Source organism: Oryctolagus cuniculus, chromosome 1, assembly GCF_051225735.1.
Source record: "Oryctolagus cuniculus isolate XC-2025 breed Fujian yellow rabbit chromosome 1, ASM5122573v1, whole genome shotgun sequence".
NCBI lineage: Eukaryota > Metazoa > Chordata > Mammalia > Lagomorpha > Leporidae > Oryctolagus > Oryctolagus cuniculus.
In genome coordinates, this window is record NC_142867.1 from 163,524,618 (window position 1) to 163,542,297 (window position 17,680).

General features: G+C 38.7%; 1 long non-coding RNA gene across 1 annotated transcript; it reads left to right on the forward strand.

Moving 5' to 3' along the window:
* The first annotated feature begins 16,012 nt into the window (after positions 1–16,012).
* Positions 16,013–17,192, forward strand: LOC149128734 (uncharacterized). The gene is made up of 2 exons (XR_016223367.1): positions 16,013–16,134; positions 16,996–17,192. It is a non-coding gene; the product is annotated as an uncharacterized LOC149128734 (long non-coding RNA).
* The last annotated feature ends 488 nt before the right edge of the window (positions 17,193–17,680 follow it).

Below are 17,680 nucleotides of genomic sequence, written 5' to 3' on the forward strand. Positions count from 1 at the left end.
CCAGCCGCGGTGGCCATTGGAGGGTGAACCAACGGCAAAAGAAGACCTTTCTCTCTGTCTCTCTCTCTCTCACTGTCCACTCTGCCTGTCAAAAAAAAAAAAAAAAAAAAAAAAAAAAAGACTGCTGTAAGAATAAGGAAAATAAATACTGAGTCTGCAAGATAGTGCATATTCCAGATAGGAATTGGAGTCATTTTGTGACTGATAATTTTGGTATCTTGTTTTGTAATACAGTTCCAATTCTTAAAAATCACTTAAGCCACTACTGCTGCATTAACTGAATTTAGAGTCAGGAACAGAAGTCAGAACATAAACACAGGTACCCAAATGTGGGATTCCAGCATCTTAATCATTAGGCCCAATGCCTGCTCCCACCCACCCCTCAAATATTCTTGAAACAGCTGTGGACAAACGAATTTCTGAGGATCTACAGAAGGCCCACAGACCAGTACTCCGTTAGTCTTGGGCAGAGATGGTTAGGTATGGGAGTCTAGTGACGAAACAGCCCCAGAGAGGGCCCTGAGTATAGAGTCTGGGGCATGTGGAGCTCACAGCTTGTGCAGGATGTTGTGCAGTTGTGTTTGAGTGGCACTCAGGGGCCAGATGTGTACAGCTGTGATAGAAAAGCCCAGCCAAAGTGAGAAGAACCACATATTGAGTGTTTTACTTTAAATGACATGGAAGGGGGAATAAATCTTTCACAGTACAGGAAAATAAATTGCTAACATTATTATCAACTTATTCTTCTCCTTTATTTTAAAGTATAAATGGGATTATTGTTCTCTAGCATGCTTTACCTGATCAAGAAACTGAGGAACAATTTTGCAGAAGGTTTTTTATTGCAAGGGACCATTTAAAGACAAGTTCCATTTACTCAATATATAGTTTTTTAGAAGTCTGTGTTTTCAGAATTTCTTAAGTTGATAACATGGAAAATGAATCGCTGATGCTGTGCATAAAAATGTTGCTTTATAACCATATTTATTTTCCTTTTGTGAGGAAAGACTTTATTTAAATTACCTTAAACAAATACCATGACTAATGGTTATGAATGCAGTGAGACTAACTTTTGTCTGGGGAAGTTAGTGCACTGGAAATTGTATGCTGAGGCTTATTTCATAGTGGTTTGTCACATTTTCTTAAGGAATATTTATACTTGTGGGGATGTTCTTAATAAAATCAGAATACTTCTGTAACTGACTTACAAATAAAATATATTCAACCTAGATTTATATAATGGAAAGATAAAGAACAGAATCTTTGCTTTCAGAGCTTGTATCTATCTATCAAATGCTATGTTGCTTCTAAAAATTGGCTACAGCTAAAATATTGCTTAATTCTAACCCCTTTCAAACTGAGCTTTCCTTTGTGTTGATACATACATAGAATTGTGTTAAAAATGCAAAACACGTATGAAATTACACATGCTTTTAAAAAACTCTTAATTTATGTAGTTCATTATACAGAAATCCAGGTTTGAGATATTCTTATCCTTTTGGATAATATTCAGAGAAATATCAAACTACTAAAAGAATAAAATGAGCAGCAAAATCACTCTTTCCTTCCTGCTTAAAAGACTGGAAAAGGTACACGGCTTAAACATTTGAGAAAAAATATCTTTTCAATTGGAAGTAGCTTGTTATATTTCATGGTAGTACAAAAAGCCAAGATCCTTCGTTTTCTAAAAATTGCATGTAAGCAACAACGAATAAGAGGTAGAATGATAAATGCAGAGAAATTGCCCCTGAGCACAGAAATCTTTTCCCAGGGCCCATGTCTGGAAGGCCTAGAGGTAACATTGGCAATTTGGTGTTTTGCAATAGTGAAAGACTACTGCCACCTGTGGACAGCAGCAAGCATTAGCACTGACTTGCTGCAGGCCAGGTGAATTATCAATGACAAATAGTATACAACTAAGCAACCTGGTCAGGCTGGTATTTCATTATTTTCCCATAAACAGGTGTTTTGTGGGTATATCCATGGTGTGGCTTAGGAATCCCCCCTCACAGATCCATAACCATCCTTCATACAATATGAAGGATGTGATTACTGTGTGTTAATATAAGATTGCTCAGTAGGCATGTGGAAATGAAAAGCCTTCAAGGGACAGATAGATACTGTAGCTGTAAAAGGGTAAAGGTGACGAGACTTGTTATTGCAGTTTACATGACCCACACAGAGGCCTTCAATCTCACTAATTCCTTTTAAGATATCACTCCATCAAGCACCATACATTTGCTATTCATGTTTAGGCCACATCCATTAAGCGCCAGAAGTCTGTAAATGTATGTTCAAGTTCCCAGATAGGGGCCAGTGCTGTGGCACAGCGGGTTAAAGCCCTGGTCTCAAGTGCTGGCATCCCATATGGGCACAAGTTCTAGTCTCGGCTGCTCCTCATCTGATCCAGTTCTCTGCTGTGGCCTGGGAAAGCAGTGGAAAATGGCCCAAGTCCTTGAGCTCCTGCATCTACGTGGGAGACCTGGAAGAAGCTCCTGGCTCCTGGCTTCAGATAGGCGCAGCTCCAGCCATTGCAGCCATCTGGGGAGTGAACCAGAAGATGGAAGACCTCTCTCTCTTTCTCTGCCTCTCTCTGGAACTCTGTCTTTCAAATAATAAAATAAATCTTGAAAAAAAAATAAAAAGATCCCAGGTCTGACTGGAAACAAAGTTCAGTGTACTCCATTCATTTATTCAGTAATGGATTCATTCAACTTACTAAAAAATGTCTGTTGCATTCTTACTGTATTTATCCCTCCATACAAGTGATGGACAAATTTGGAAAATAGAAATTAAACAAATAATTACATATGAAGGGTTACATTTATGATAAATGCAATGAATGAAAATCCTAGGGAACTGTAAAACTTTATTGCATATGTCATAAAATTTGCTTACTTGTAAGTCGTATCACTCTTCTATCTACTACTAAGAAAGATAAAACCTTGCCAGTTAAGTTATAGGTCAATGCTTTCCTATATTTACATTTTACTTCATACATATGGAAAGAGCTTTTTTGGACATATTGCAACACAGGCTTCTTAAATTGTGTGTCACTTGTGCATCTGAAACTCTTTCAAAAAGTTTATGGAAATTGTGTATTACAAAAGTTTTGTACAAAAGTAAACTAAATTCTTCTAACTTTTTAAGTAGAGTTGTACATTAACAAGAAAATATCAGTGGAATAAGAACTTCTGAAAACATTTCCACCCTGAGATTGATCTAATTGGCTCACTTTTCAACTCAGGGTGGTCAGAGAACATGCTTACCCACACACTGTCATTTTGTGGCCATCAAAGAGTTAGAGGAGCAATATTTCCTAAGAGCTCTACTACTGTCAGTGATATTCTCTTCCAAGCTACTGACATCAATTCTTAAAAGTTGAGGTGCTGGTGCTTACTTGAATTTAACTACAGATGCTAACAAAAGTTTGCAGATATCAACTAACACTGGCTGTCCTTTCCTCAAATGGTTCTTATAGGTTTGTTAACTGAAAAGGCTAGGGTCTTCCATTGAGGAATCACAATGTCAGTAATAACACTCATGGTTATGTACATACCAGCAATGACAAACTATGTGAGGATGCTCATGTGACCGACAAGGTTGGAAGACCCCATTGTTAGAAAGTCACATCTTGATTTCAGAGATGGGAAGATACACAAAAAGAGATGACTGAAATACAATAGCTTTAGATATTGATGGTCACAGTCAGCAACTTTCTCTTGGCAGGGGGGTGACATAGTTAGGCTTATGTATAAAAGCTGAGAAGTTATTGAGAAGATGAAGTAGGAAAGTGTGGAGCTCTTAGAGAGCAGAGTTGCTGGACAGCTCGGCATGGCACCAAGCTGCAGGGACCCTTTAATACTTTCAGTCTAAATACACAGGCACTTCAAAAAGTTCATGGACAATGTGTATTAGGAAAAGCTATACATCAATTTCATTTTTTGCACCAAAACAAACTTCACTTTTAATCCAGTTTCATGGAAGTCCTCTGGTGTGAAAGGGGCACCTGCTATCTCAGTTTTCGTAATGAAAGGGCTTACCTTCCTAAGGAAATGTGAATGGCTCCACCTCACTGAAGCTGAGAGGACTTTTCTATGCAAAAGCAAATCAAATGAAAGTCAATGGTTTGTTTTCCTTGAGTGTTTTTTTTAATTGCTTATTTATAATATTTTTATTAGCACATAATACTTCTGCATTTTTATAGGATATAGTACAGTATTTCAACACATATACACAATGTAAATTGACCATACCAGGCAATTAGTCTTCACATTTGTTTATATTTTCTTTGTATTAGAAACCTATCAGCTGCTCCCTTCTAGTTGTTTGTACAGAATTTAATACATTATCATTAACTGTAATCATCCCACTGTGCTATAGACCAACAGAACATGTTACTGTCACCCTACTATGTTTTGGTATGCATCACTCAAGCTCTTGCTGTTCTTCCTCTCGCCTTTCCAAGCCTCTGGTAATCACTCTTTTAAATTTAGATAAAATATATATGCAGTTTAACTGCCACATATGAGAGAGAACATGTAGTCTTTGTATTGCTGTGTCTGGCTTATTTCACTTGACCTAGTAATTCCCAGTTTCTTCCATTTTGCTGTAAATGTCAGGATTTTATTCATCTTTTAATTGCTGGATAATACCTGATTGTGTGTGTGTGTGTGTGTGTGTGTATGGCACTTTCTTTATCTACTCATCCATCAGTGGACACCTAGGTTAATTCCATATCTTGACTACTGTGAATAGTACTGTAATGAAATAGGAGTACAGGTGTCTCTTTCATATTACTTCATTTCCTTTATGAATGGAACACTATAGATATATTTTTGGTTTTATAAAATGCTTCCACACTGTTGTCAGTAATAGCTGTGCTAATTTGATTTCTGCCAATAGTGAACTGAGGTTCCCTTTTCTCTATATTCTTACTGGTACTTACTGTTTTTTGTCTTTTTGATAATAGCCATTTTAAATGGGATGAGATAATAAATCATTGTGGTTTTGATTTGCATTTCCCTGATGGCTGTGTACTGAATGTTTTTTTTTTTTTCATTTATTAGGTGTCCATTTGTATTTCTTCATTGGAAGAATGTCTGCTTAGATTCTTAGCTCATTGCTTTATTGGATTGTTTGATTTTTTTATTGTTGAGTTGTTTCAGTTCCTTACATAATTTGGTTATCAATCCTTTGTCAGATGTGTAATCTGTTTATATTTTCTTCCGTTCAGTCCACTCTGTTCATTATTGCTAGGCATGTAGTACGACAATTGTATCTGAAACCTGCAGAAATGGTCGTATGAAATTCCAAAACCACATCACGCAGTGTACTGTATTGTAATAGTGTGGTACAAAGTGTAGAATCAGTGACAGCCTTTCTGATCTAAATGTAAAGCCCTTTTAATTTACCCCTGTTCTCTTTAAATCATTGTCTTAGTTTAATCATTGACAAAAGAAAGCCTAAGTTGGAGCAAAACTCGGATTATAGATAGTACACAGTTTCTAGAATAGTGATTCTGTCTTATCTAGGTGAAGCACAATGTATGGTTTCTCTAACCAATTTTTATTAATAAGATATTAGGTTCATCCCACTCTCACTGGGTGTATATCAAACAAACATTAAAGGCCATCTCCTTTAAGGGCCCCAAACATCTGGCCTTCTAGGGTTTGGAAATATCTCTAGCTGCTGTTTATTAGCAAGGAGGTTGAGAAGTTCAAGGAATCAAGTGAAGGGTAGTGTAGCTGGAACATGGTGCAGAATCAGAGAGGAAGTTTGGAGGCTATTATAGGGCCACACCACACAAATTCACTATTAAGAACTTTTATCTTCATTTGGAGCATTTTAAATAGAGAAATAAAGCAAATGGACTGTTGGGAGCAAATTCTTTATTCTCCGGACAGGGAGGAGTTCTTTATTCATGGAGTCATCTGGATTTCAAACATTGGTGGACCTTCTTTCAGGCATTTCCTGATTAGGTGTATGGGGAGATAACCAGTCATTCACACAACATTTGGAAATTGTAAAGATCTAAAATTAACAATTAAATGGCATTAACAGTAATAAGTTTATAAGTAATTAGATTCCAGTTAAATGGATCCTTCAGTGGTTTTATTTCTTTCTTTTTTTTATTGGGATGAATGGATAAAATAATAAGTGAACAAAATTATGGTTTGAGACCAAAGAAAGATCTCCTATGTGCTTTGTAGGGAAAGCACATCTATGTCATGTGAATAATCCTCTGGACAGGAAGTTTAGTCTTGCTATATAAAGTAATGATGTGAATTATCTATGTTTTGATTTAATTTATATTTGGCATTTTTATTGTGAAATGATTTAGTTCATTTGAGGAACACTCAGTGACAGAGCTGATGGCAACAGTAGTTTCTGGCTAACCAGAAATTCCACTTCAATATGAGAGGTCTTCAAAAAGCTCATGGAAAAAGTATCTTTTTAATTCCATTTCTTATGGACTTTGTGTAGATTCCTCAGACCTCTATATATTTTGTTTGAGCTAGGTACTGTGCTAATCTTTTTTATTAAAAAAAAACCTTTTTGGGTAAATATATGATTCCCATTTTATACCTTTTATTTGAATTTTGAATTTTCCATGGACAAGAGAATAATTGCAGTAACAATAATGATGTAAACTAATACTAAGCCGGTGCTTATTATGGGCCAGCAACTCATTTAATTTTCTTAGCAGTCATAGTGGAAAGACTCTATGGTGATCCCATTTGTGTAGATGAGGAAACAGAAGCAGAGAGAAATTATGTGAGTTTCCCATGGCCACACAGCTTGAAGGGAATGGTAGAGCTGAAATTAGGCTCAGGGAGTCCAGCTCCAGAGTCTGTGTGTTTAACCACTATACACATCACCTGTTTAAAGCGAATGCTTTTGAAAAGTCGGTTCATGATATATACATATCTGAATATACACTTTTTTAGCACTTTCATAAACCCCTTTTAACTGAGTCACTCCAACATAAAAATAGGAAAAATTTTTGAAACTGAATCCAAACTTATGGTACAAGATGAGTAAAGTTTAAAAGCAAGCAGATGTTTGCAAAGCGTATTAAACTCACAATTGCACTACACTCAATGTTATTTGGAATAAAGGCATAATTCTTTTCAAATATGATTTTTATCTAAGTGGTGTCCCTTAAAACTTTATTTTAACACCCAAATGATCCCCAGCTGTTCACGGAGATTGGCCCCTGCTGGGTTTGTTTCCCAACACTTCCCATATTCCACCATAAATATTCATGATGCAGTACTTCTCCTACCCAAAGGGGGCCAGGATTCATTTTTATGAACTCCTCTCAACTGGGATTAGCATCTTTCACCTGTTACCCGATTCCTGAGTTATGGTTTTGTTCTGTTATGGCCTCTATTTTCTTTATTTTTACTGTTACCTGAGAAGACTGAAGGGAACATGAAGTGTTAAAGAAACTTCTAATCCTAGGAACTGGGCCCAAGGAATACCAAGTCGTTTTGTTAACGTACCCTTTCTTACTCAAACTTTACCCAGAGACCAGTGTGAAGCCACTGTTTTCTTACTTTTCCGAATTTCCTAGGCAATGGTAGTGCCTCTGTAGGAGGTGGTGGTGGTGTTGTTGTTGTTTTTTTTTTTTTTTTTTTTTTTTTTTTTTTTTTTTTTTTTTTTTACAGGCAGAGTGGATAGTGAGAGAGAGAGAGAGACAGAGAGAAATGTCTTCCTTTGCCATTGGTTCACCCTCCAATGGCCGCCGCGGCCGGCGCACTGTGGCCGGCACACCGCGCTGATCCGATGGCAGGAGTCAGGTGCTTCTCCTGGTCTCCCATGGGGTGCAGGGCCCAAGCACTTGGGCCATCCTCCGCTGCACTCCTGGGCCAAAGCAGAGAGCTAGCCTGGAAGAGGGGCAACAGGGACAGAATCCAGTGCCCCGACTGGGACTAGAACCCGGTGTGCCAGTGCCACAAGGTGGAGGATTAGCCTATTGAGCCACGGCGCCGGCCTCTGTAGGAGGTTTGTAAACTCAGTCTGGGGACTAAGGATATGGGGATAATGAAGAAGTGAAGTAGAGTGGTGCTATTTCCACAGACAACACGTGCTTGGACTACAAAAAGAGGGCTTTTTTTCCCATCTGAATTATGTTTAGATGTGTTTGAGTCCAATAAACCTACCTCTCCTCCTCCTCCATCTGTTGCTCCTCCTCCTCCTCCTCTTTCTTTGCTTAGCAAAGAAAACAGCTTTTGGGATTGAGAAGAGTCAGGCAAAGTAAAAGTGAATTTACACACCTTTTCAGCCTCTCTGACTCTATTAGTGGAGTTCTTACATCTATGTTTACATATGCCGTATTTATAACACATCCTGTGGACCCAGAATTGCTCTTGACCTCATCTAGAACCAATTTAGGAAAATGTGAATCTGCCTTGTCAGTAGGATGAATACTTGATCTTTAACCTTAGGCTTGAGTGCTTATACCATCTTGGCACTAATCAATTAGATATTTGAGGATACAGTACAGAGAATTTTCAAAAAATTCATGGAAAATGTGTATTAAGAAAAATATGCATGAGTTTAAAAATGTTTTGCACCAAAATGCACTTAAATCTTAATGCCATTTTTTTCTTTTTTTCATTTTCAATTCTCTTTATATACAGAAGATCGATTTTGTATATATTAAGTAAAGATTACATCAGTTTGCACCTACACAGAAACACAAAGTGTAAAATACTGTTTCAGTATTAGTTATAGCATTACTTCACATTGGACAACACATTAAGGACAGGTCCCACATGAGAAGTAAGTACACAGTGACTCCTGTTGTTGACTTAACAATTTGACACTCTTGTTTGTGGCGTCAGTAATCTCCCTAGGCTCTAGTCATGAGTTGCCAAGGCTATGGAAGCCTTTTGAGTTCACTGACTCGATCTTATTCCGACAGGGTCATAGTCAAAGTGGAAGTTCTCTCCTCCCTTTAGAGAAAGGTACCTCCTTCTTTGATGGCCCGTTCTTTCCACTGAGATCTCACTCGCAGAGATCTTCCATTTAGGTCTTTTTTTTTTCCAGAGTGTCTTGGCTTTCCATGCCTAAAATACTCTCATGGGCTCTTCAGCCAGATCCAAATGCCTCAAGGGCTGATTCTGAGGCCAGAGTGTTATTTAGGACACCTGCCATTCTATGAGTCTGCTGTGTATCCTGCTTCCCATGATGGAGCGTTCTCTCCCTTTTTGATTCTATCAGTTAGTATTAGCAGACACTAGTCTTGTTTGTGTGATCCCTTTGACTCTTAGACCTATCAGTGTGACCGACTGTGAACTGAAATTGATCACTTGTACTAGTGAGATGGCATTGGTACATGCCACCTTGATGGGATTGTATTGGGATCCCCTGGCACGATTCTAACTCCACCATTTGGGGCAAGTCCAATTGAGCATGTCCCAAATTGTACATCTCCTCCCTCTCTTATTCCCACTGTTATATTAAACAGGGATCACTTTTCAGTTAAAATTTAAACACCTAAGAATAATTGTGTGTTAATTACAGAGTTCAACCAATAGTACTGGAACAAAACAAAGAAAAAATACTACAAGCGAAATCTTATATACTGTTGGAGGGAATGTAAATTAGATCAGCCATTATGGAAAACAGTATGGAGATTTATTTTAATTTTTATTTTACTTATTTCATAAGCAAAGTGACACAGAGAAAGGGAGAGACAGAGATAAAGAGTTCTTCCTTCCATCTGCTGATTCACTCCCCTAATGGCTGCAATAGCTATGGCTGGCTAGGCCATAGCCCAGAGCTCCATTTGAGTCTCCCACATGGGTGACAGGAAATCAAATTCTTTTCTTTCTTTCTTTCTTTCTTTCTTTCTTTTTTTTTTTTTTACAGGCAGAGTTAGTGAGTGAGAGAGAAAGAGAGAGACAGAGAGAAAGGTCTTCCTTTTTTCTGTTGGTTCACCCCCAAAATGGCCACTACAGCTGGTGCACTGCAGCCAATCCTAAGCCAGGAGCCAGGTGTTTCCTCCTGGTCTCCCCGTGGGTACAGGGCCCAAGCACTTGGGCCATCCTCCACTGCCTTCCCGGGCCACAGCAGAGAGCTAGCCTGGAAGAGGAGCAACCGGGACAGAACCGGCACCCCAACCAGGACTAGAACCCAGAGTGCTGGTGCCATAGGTGGAGGATTAGCCTAGTGAGCCGCAGCACCGGCCATAGGAGCTCAAATTCTTGGACCACACTCTGTTGCCTTCCCAGGCACATGAGAAGGGAACTTGAAGGAAATAGAGCAACCAGGGCTGGAAATGGCCCTCCAGTTTATGTTGATGTCAAAAGCAGAAGCTTAATCCACTCTACATCACAATGCTAGGCACTGAAGATTTTTTTAAAATCTGAAATGGGTCTTGCCAAATGAACCAGCATTCAAACATCAGGTATAAATCCAAAATACATGAAACAACTATATCAAAGTGATACTTGCTCCACTGTGTTTATTGCAGCACTGTTGACAATAGCCTAAATATGGAATCAACCAAGATGTCCATATTCAGGTGAATGAATGATGAAAATGTGATTAACAACACAATGAAATTCTACTTCACAATTTAAAAAGATTGAAATCCTGCCATTTCAAACCCTTGGAATTATCTCATTTAGACAAAAATAGAAGAAAAAATAGAAAAACCGAAAATACTGCTTGAGATTTACTGGATACTATCAAACAACCAAACATACATATCTTAGGATTTCCTGAAGGTATGGAAAGAAACAATAGAATGCCTATTCTGTGAAACAGTAGCAGAAAGTCCTCTAATTTGGAAAAAGTTAGGAACATCCAAGTACAGGAAGCATTCATAATATACATGATTAAAAAGATCTTCACCACAATATATTATGGTCTACCTTGCAACAGTAAAACATAAACAAAGAAATATAAAACATGCACAAGAGAAACATAAGCTTACCTTCAGAAGATCCCCAATTAGACTAACAGGTGACTTCTTAACTGTAACCTTATAGGTTAGGAGAGAATAGAGAGACGTAGTCCAAGTCCTAAAAGAAAACAAACAAAAAATGAGTCAACCCAGAATACTGTACCTAACAAAGTTCTCACTTATAAATGAAGGTGGAATAAAGACCTTCCCAAAGAGAAACTGAAAGAAGTTTTCACCACTCATTCAGCCTTACAATTCATTCTTAAGGATATGCCACAGAAAGAAACAGAGAATGATATCACCATAATGAAAGAATGTGAACACAGAAAGTCTCCTAATAAAAGTACAAAGGATATCCAAAGCAGATAATAGGAATTCTTATGAAAAAATTGTAGAACCAAGTCATCACTTATCAATAATACCCTTAAATGTAAACGGCCTAAATTCTCCAGTTAAAAGATACAGATTGGCTGAATGGATAAAAAAAACAAGACCCATCTGTTTGCTACCTACAAGAAACACATCTCTCCAAAAAAAATACATGCAGAATTAAAGTGAAAGATTGTAAAAAGATACTCCATGCTACTGGAAAGCAAGAATGAGCATATGTAGCCATCTTAATATCAGACAAAATGGACTTTAACACAAAGACTATCAAAAGAGACAAAGAAGGGCATTACATAATGAATAAGTAAGATATGACTAGAGTAAACGTATATGCACCCAATGCCAGTACACCTGGCTATTTAAAACAAATGTTACTAGATCTCAAGGGAAACATACATTCCAATACAGTAATAATGAGGGACTTCAACACCCTACATTCATTAATGGACAGATCAACTAGACAAAAAATCAACACCGAAACTGCAGAGCTAACCTACAATATTAACCAAATGAATCAAACTAATATGTACAGAACATTTCATCCCAAAGCCTCAGAATACATATTCTTCTCATCAATGCATGGAACTTTCTCAAGGATGGACATATAGCAAGGCTCAACATATTACAAAATGAATTTATACAAAGTATCTTTTCTGACCACAATGAATGAAGCTGGAAATTAACAACTCAAGAATCTCTACAACATATGCAAACACATGGAGACCAAACAACATGCTCCTGAATGAACAGTGGATCATAGAAGAAATAAAAAAAATTCCTGGAAATGAATGAAGATAACAACACAACATATCAAAACTTAAAGGATATAGCAAAAGCAGTATTAAGAGGGAAGTTTACTGCAATTAGTGCCTATAAATAAATTGGAAATTCATCAAATAAATGATCTAACAATGTATCTAAAGGACTTAGAAAAACAAGAACAAACCAAACCCCAAATTAGCAGGAGGAAAGAAAAAACAGAAACAAAGAAGAAATAAACAAAAATGAAACAAATAAAAACCAATACAAAAGATCAGTGAAATGAAGAGCTGATTTTTTTGAAAAAGTAAATGAATTAATAAATAAAATTGATATACCATTGACCCAAAAAACCACAAAAGGGAGAACACCCAAGTTAATAAAATCAGAGATGAAAAAGCAGATGTTACAATGGATACCAAAGAAATAAAAAGATTCTCAGGAATTACTACAAATAGCTATATGCCAACAAATTAGAAATACTAAAAGAAATGGATAGGCTTATGAAAACTTACAATCCACCAAAACTGAGTCATGATAACACAGAAAGTCTTTATAGACAAAAACATCAAGATGCAGATGAATAAGTAATAATGACCCTCCCAATAAAGAAAAGCCCAAGACCAGAAAGTTTCACTGTTAAATTCTACAAAACCTTTAAAGTAGAACTATTCCAATTCTCAAACTGTTCAAAACAAATGAAATGAAGGGAGGGGCCAGAGCTGTGATGCAGTGGGTAAAGCCATTGTCTGCAGTGCTGGCATCCCATATGTGTGCCGGTTCCAGACCCAGCTGCTCCACTTCCGATCCAGCACTCTGCTATGGCCTGGGAAAGCAGTGGAAGGTGTCCCAAGTCTTTGGGCCCCTGCACCCGCATGAGAGACCCGGAAGAAGCTCCTGGCTCCTGGCTTTGGAAAGGCACAGCTCTGGCCATTGTGGCCAATTGGGAAGTGAACCAGTGGATGGAAGACCTTTTTCTCTCTCTCTGCCTCTGCTTCTCTGTGTAACTCTGACTTTCAAATAATAAATAATCCTTTAAAAGAAAAAGAAAGAAAGAAAGAAAGAAAAGAAAAGAAAAGAAAAGAAAGAAAGAAAGAAAGAAAGAAAGGAAAAAAGATACTCCATGCTAACAGGGAAAGAAAAAGGGCTGGTGTAGCCATCCTAATATCAGAGAAATGGATTTTAACACAAAGACTGTTAAAAGAGACAAAGAAGGACACTATGCAATGATTAGTGATTAATATAACAGAAAAACATGACAATAATAAATGCATATGTATCCAACTACAGAGCACCTGGCTAACTAAAAGCACAATTAACAGATAAAAATACTATAGCAATGGGGGACTTCAATACCCCACTATCATCACTGTAAAGATCAATCAGACATAAAATCAACGAACAAACAACAGAGCTAATGGACACTATGGACCAAACGGACCTAAGTGATATCTACAAAACTTTTCACCCCACAGTGGCAGAATACACATTCTTTTCAACAGTACAAGGAACTTTCTCTAGGATAGACCATATACTAGGCCATAAAGCAAGTCTCAGCAAACTCAAAAATAAAAAAAAAATCATACCATAAACCTTCTCTGATCCCAATGGACTGAAGCTTGAATTTCTGGTTCTTCACCCATAAATGACAGTCAATATCTGTATCTCAGAATGTTGACAAAAATTAGCAAAACAATGCACAATATACACAACTGCTGACAAAACTGTTGCTCAGCAACTGGTAGGTACAATGAAAGCTGCAGGCTTGCCTGAGTCACAGAGTCCAGAGTATAATGGTAATGGGGTAGGAAGACACAGTAGGTTGCAGGTACGAACTTGCTGATCAAGGTTTTGTGCTATCAGCAAGGGAAAACTGTGACAAATCTACCCAAAAACTTCTCTAATAGTGCTGATGCTCTGTGGTAGAAAAAGGAGTTTTAACTTGCATTGTCAGTAAACAGATTATTGCCTAAGTATGCATTTATACTATCCTGAACAACTTGAAAAACTTTATGCAAATCCACATTTGTTATCTCATTTTAAGTTCTGGTTATTCAGGGCCATGTAGTTAAAATTTAGTGACTTAATATAATAATTTTAAAAAAAAACACATTGCATCTTTCCTTTAGATTTGCAATTTGGGTGAGTTTCATGGAGGATGGCTCATTGCTACTTCACCTGGTATCAACAGGGACAGTTCAAAATCTAGGGCTTGGAACCATCTCCGTGCTCAGTCATTCACACACATGCGGTTGATGGTGGCTGCTGGCTGAGTCCTCCACTGAGCTCTGAATTACAATGCTTGCAAGTGACTGACCCACATGTTCAGGGCTTCCTCATAACATGGTAGCTGGACTCCGAGGGTAAGTGTGCCCAGAAAGAAAGCCTGCAGCAGAGGCACCCTTTATGACCTGGAATCAGAAATCATACAGCCGCTCCTTTATCATATTTCCTTCAGCAGCCACCAAGCCCGGTGTAATCAATCTCAGGGGGAATGAAGGGGGATTCCTTTCTGATGGGCAAGTGACAGAGGGGTTAACATTCTGAAAGAGTAAGCAAATCTGAAAATACTGTTGTTGCCATTTCTGAAAAATACATTCTGCAACATTTTAGGAATGTTTCGCATTTAGGTTGGAAAAACTAACAGAGATATGGCCCAGTTATTTTCATATAGTATAGAAATAGCAGAAGGAAACACAGACAAGTCCTAGGTGAGCTGGTGTCGTTAGGTAGGAAGTCAGAAATGAGCTTATGTGTGTGTGTGACAAAGGCCTAAGGAGTTGACATCTAGGTCCAGCATCTGCATCTCAAAGTCATCCTGATAACCTTCCAGGTGCAGCCCAGTATCTGTACTTGAAACATCCTGCCCTGCCCTTCTACCTGACAACCTTCCAGGTACAGCCAAGTATCTGCATTTCAAACATCCTGCCCGGATCCTGATCTTTCAGGGGGTCCTGCCCATCCTTCCTCTAACCGGGGCAATGCCAGCCAGGCTTCCTCCTGTCTGATAACTTCAGGGGGAAAACTCAGAAAGGAATTTTTAGTATTTACATCCATAAAGTCCTTTGTTACCAGGAAAAGAAGAGGGGAAGGCAAAACTCATCCCCTTAAAAACCACTGGCCTCAACCAGACTGTGCACTCAGCCCTCTGCCTCTCTGCTGAGCCACCCGCCTGGCCTGCCCAGGTGTATTCTCTCCATTCAACCATGTAACTTCACTCTCCCCGAGTCTGAGCAACTGGGCACTCTCCCTCAGGTTCTGTCTGGAGAGGTGCCCATCTGTTCTTACAGATTTCCCTACCCTAATAAACCTTGCTATTTTGCTTTCCACTACTCTCTGTCTTATGCCTGAATTCTTTCTCACACGAAGACAAGAATCCTAGCTTCTCCAGTAACATCTTCACTGACAGAGTTCACCTGCATCCTACTCCAGAGACCACAAGCCTTCTCTTCTTCCCTTTCTCTTTTAAAAAAAATTAACTTACCTAAATGTTCATTTATTTTAAATGCGGACAGAGATCTCTCAACCCCTGTTTCACTTCTCAAATGCCTCCAATAGCTGGGGTTGGGCCAGGCCGAATCCAGTAGCCAGGAACTCAATCCAGATCCCCCACACTTCAGCCTTGGCACGCTGTCTGCAAGCCTATGTATTAGCAGGAAGTAGAATTGGGAGCAGAACTGGAACTTGAACCCAGGCACTCCTATATGGGATACAGGCATCCCAAGTGACATCTTTGCTGCACCAAATGCCTACCTCTCTTCTCTTTTGTATTTGTCTGTATACCTTCTATGTTCTTCATGTTCTATCTGAAGACTAGCATTCTATTCTAATTCATTAGCCTACTGTGGGCCTAAACTTTGACCCCAGCTCCTCTGTTTAAATGGTTCATCCCCTAAAAGGAAATTGTTTTTCTTATCAAGCTCTGATCAAGCTCTTATCAATGTTCTCCTTAGATCCTCTCGGCCATGAAAACATCCACACTGTTACTCAATTTGCTATTCAGGCATCTGCCACCCTTTGCCCTGGTGTTATCTATGGGGATTGGCCTGCTCTTCCCACAGGAAATACATGTGAGTATTAAGGACTCCTCCTTGGGAGGAGTCCTTAAGCAACAATCAACCCCAAATGATGTATAAACCCCTTTGCCCTCTTGCCCCTTAGGATGGAATAACTCAGACACATATTCCTCTGAGTTCTACTACTAGACACATACTTACTACTAGACACATACTCTATTACTGAGACACATATTTTCTGAGTTCTATTACTAGAGTAACTTTTAGTTCCCAAGTAGACACTCGCTTGATGAATCAGCATTTTTTAGCATCTTTCTCTTCCTTGTACCGTTTTTCCACTCCCCTACAGATAGTTCTTGAGATCTCCTCTCAAAATACTGCACTCAAATACTTGCCTTAGAGTTTTGGGGAAAAATAAAACATTCAATCTTTTTTAGTGACCCAAAAGATATTACAACTGACCCAATTTGTGTTGTATAATCATCCCTCATCCAGTCTTCTGTGACTGGGGGAATGGGTCATGAATGGTAGTTTCCCAGACATCCCCAACATCAGGGATTAAGGCTGGGGCCAGTTACTAGAGAAAAGGTGTATAGGTAGAAAGATATTCCAGGTGCTTGAGAATCTGCAATCACATGGGGGACCTAGAGAAAGCTCCTTGCTCCTAGCTTTAGATTGGTCCAGCTCCAGCTGTTCTGGCCATTTGGGAAGTGAACCAGCAGACACAAGATCTTTCTCTGTCTCTCCCCATGTGTCTTAATTCTGCCTCTCAAAATAAATAAATAAAATCTTAAAACACACACACACAGAATGATGGGGCTGGCCTTGTGGCATAGCAGATTAAGCCACCACTTCAGATACTGACATCTTATATGGGCACCAATTAAAATACCAACTGTTCCACTTCTCATCTAGCTTGCTGCTAATGTTTCTGGGAAGATGACACAAGTGCTTGAGCCCCTGCCACCCACCACATTGGAGACCCTAGCTACAACCTGCCAAATGGAGAGTGAACCAGCAAAGATAAGATCTCTCCTTCCCTGTGTGTGTATGTGTGTTATGTATGTGTATGTAACTATACCTTTCAAATAAATAAATCTTAAAAAAAAAAACACAACAGAATGATCACACCTGAATCCCTGCATTTACTGAATGTATGAAGTAAAGCCCTCTATAATTTAAAGAAATAATGAACTACTAATTACTTAGGATGTACTGTGTTGGACAGTTCACATGTAATTTCTCATTTTATCCTCAGAACAACTACACATTTTGAGAAGCGAAAGGTGCTTAAATGAGATAACTCTTTCAATAGCCAGTACTATTTAAGCATAGTAAAATATTGTTTCACGTCATTAATTACCTTAGACTATTATAAAGATATACCATTATTTTGAAGGTCTTTTAAACATAAAATCAACAGGGCCAGCAATGTGTCGTAGTGGGTAAAGCCACAGCCTGCGACACTGCCATCCCCTATGAGTGCTAGTTCAAGTCCTGGCCACTCCACTTCTGATCTGGCTGCCTGTTGATGCACCTGGGAAAGTAGCAGAAGATGGCCCAAATCCCTGTGGCCCTGCACCCTCATGGGAGACCCAGA